This window comes from Henckelia pumila, chromosome 2 (genome assembly GCF_033568475.1).
Source record: "Henckelia pumila isolate YLH828 chromosome 2, ASM3356847v2, whole genome shotgun sequence".
NCBI classification, from domain to species: Eukaryota; Viridiplantae; Streptophyta; class Magnoliopsida; order Lamiales; family Gesneriaceae; genus Henckelia; species Henckelia pumila.
Genome location: NC_133121.1, coordinates 29,093,194 through 29,096,020, shown reverse-complemented (window position 1 = coordinate 29,096,020; position 2,827 = coordinate 29,093,194).

The window sequence follows — 2,827 nt, the reverse complement described above, 5'->3', positions numbered from 1 at the left end:
AGCATGAGGAACTTGTGTTCTGTTGTTTTGATTGAGCTTTTGTTATATGGCTATGTTTTATGTTTCTGTTATGCATTCATCTTGAGCCAATCTTGCTTTCAGCGGGCAGAACCGCCCTTTTTGTTTAGACGTTTGGGAACTATGATTGAGTGGCCTAGGTCGTAGTCGTTTCGCCTAGTGCTAGCTGTAAGAGTGGGTGCCCAGTGAGCCAACTGTGTGGCTATGGGCTTTGATGACTCTTTGTATAAACAATCTTTTGTTTAATATTATTTACACTTTTTAATGGCAATGACTTTATATTACTTCATATTGTTATATTGTGATATACTATTGTTGTTTTGATAAAGACCTTGAATATACTATAGTGTATGTAAGATGTGGTAGAACATGGAGATGTCTATCATGAAATACATCTTATAGTCACTGTATGTTCTAAAACCGTTCCTAGTCGATTGAGCCGTCCGAAAATAAGGATAAGGATCGCTCGAGTTTGAGACTAGCATTTGCGATGCGGAGTACCACGTTTCATTGGTAGGGAACATGGAGATGTTCGAAGCATGCAAATGGATATTCATAGGATGAATAGTCGAACTACCCTATCCGGACTTTCCAAGTGGTTATCACTTATCGAGTGGATTAAGTCCGCGGTTTTGGTTGTACACCATTAGTCCTTACGACTTGAAACATCATGGAGACTCTATATGCTAGTGCTGTGCTTTGACTCGTTTACCGACTCTATGGGGGTCATCAGGTGTCGAGATTGGGTACAGTTACGACACATATAGGAGTCAATGCATTGTTGTCAAGGATTCACCACATACTTGCGAGTGTGGATATCCTATGCGATCTGAGGAGATATTAGTGTGATAAATCTCTGGCCAGAGTAATTGATGTGATTTAAGAAATGGTTTCTTAGTAGCACATGCGATGTCACTAATTTGATCTTCAAGATGTATTGCATAGTTATCGAATCTTGAGCGACTCTCGATATACCAATGGTTGTTGATTCGATCGGGATATATGGATGAAGGGACCGTACTGTACGCTAACCAAAATCTACTGGTTCTTGTAGGCACTATCAGTGATACCTAGGGAATCATGGGGCGATGTTGCTAGGCGCTTTACCATGATTCGTTGGGCAAGTCGGAAAGTGTTGTTCCGAGTCACAAGGAGTTGTGAGCCCACGGCTAGCTGTATCCCTGAACCATTGAGGGTCACACAGTGTAATGGAGTTTTAATCCCCGTTGAGATAGTTAAATTTAAAGAGTTAAATTTAATGAACTAAGGAGTTGGACTTCTTAATTAAGAGTAAGGGAGTAGGGTTTCCTAAAATGACATAGGGATGGACATTTTTGGAAACCACTGAATTCGGATTCAGGAAAATTTATTTTGACTTTAAAACGTGCAGAAATGGTTTCTGTGCACATTGGTGAAATCGTTTCATCAATCGGAGTCACGATGAATTTTATATTAATTTCTGAACGAGCGGGCTTTGCTTGTCGGGCCCTAACTTATGACTAATGGGCCCTAAGGTGTTAGTGGCCTGCATTATAAATAAGTTATTTCAGTACAGAAATTACACACAACAGGTCATAATTTTTGAGAGCAAAAATCGAAAACCCTAGTCTCTCTAAAAGAAAATTTCGGCCGACCCCTCCCCCTCTGCCCGAGAAAATTCCGGTCTGTGATTTTGAATCGCGGTCAGGAATAACGAATCAGATTCGTGTAATCTCTTCGCAGAAAACTTCTGATAGATTTTCTAGTGCAATCTATCAGAGGGATTAAACCTCTGTTCGTGGACCTGATTGAAGGAGTTCATCGGTTCCAGGGAGAGACAACAAGAGCAGATAAAATCTGTTGGTGTCCAGTAATCTCGTTGCGAGATTGAAGGTAAAATTTAATTAATTGTTATTTGAATATTACACACACAATAATTTAATCGTTGAATGGTTGATACCCACACCATGGAATTGTTCCATGATAAAATTTTTAAACTTCCGCTGCACCGGGTATCAATCGTGATTGATCTGAGAGCCGCGTTTTCCAACAGTGGTATCAAAGCCAGGTTGCTCAGATCAAACGATTAAATTAATCAATTGTACAAAATTTTTGAGTCTCGGTTTTTGAAACAAAATAAATATTTTTAAATAAAAAAAAAAAATTTTCGAGGCAAAACCCGGGCAGCGATTGGATCGCTGCCCGGTGGGGCAGCAATTGTTGCTGCCCCGGGCGGCGCACGGCGCCGCCCAAAGGGGGCGCACGGCGCCGCCCAAGGCGGCGCTCGGCGCTGCGCAGGGCGGCGCTCGGCGCCGCCCAGGGCGGCGCACGGCGCCGCCCAGGGGCGGCGCCAGGCGCTGCCCTAAGGGGGCAGCCGGGCTGCCCCCGGCCCGCGCCCCGGGTGCGGGCCGGCCGGGAGTGTCCCGGGCGGCCCGCGGGAAAAATTATATTTTTATTTAAAAATTAATTTTAATATTTAAAATTTTATTTTTGATCCGGTCAAAAATTGTTTTTGATTGGTTCACGAGATTTCGGATCGAATTGTTCGAGTCCGTAAATTTTAAAATTGATTTTGGATAAATTTGAATTTTTGGAAAATTTTAATATTTTATCCGTAAATTGAATTTTGAAATCAATTATTTTGGTACAATTGATGATAAGATATGATCTTATGATATATTAAGTAAAATATGATTTTATTTGTAAAATTGGATTTTATAGATAAAATATGATTTTATTTGATATAGAGATAAAATATGATTTTATATGTGAAATGAGATTTTATATATAAAATATGATTTTATCTTGTTTAAATTTGAATTGCCACAGC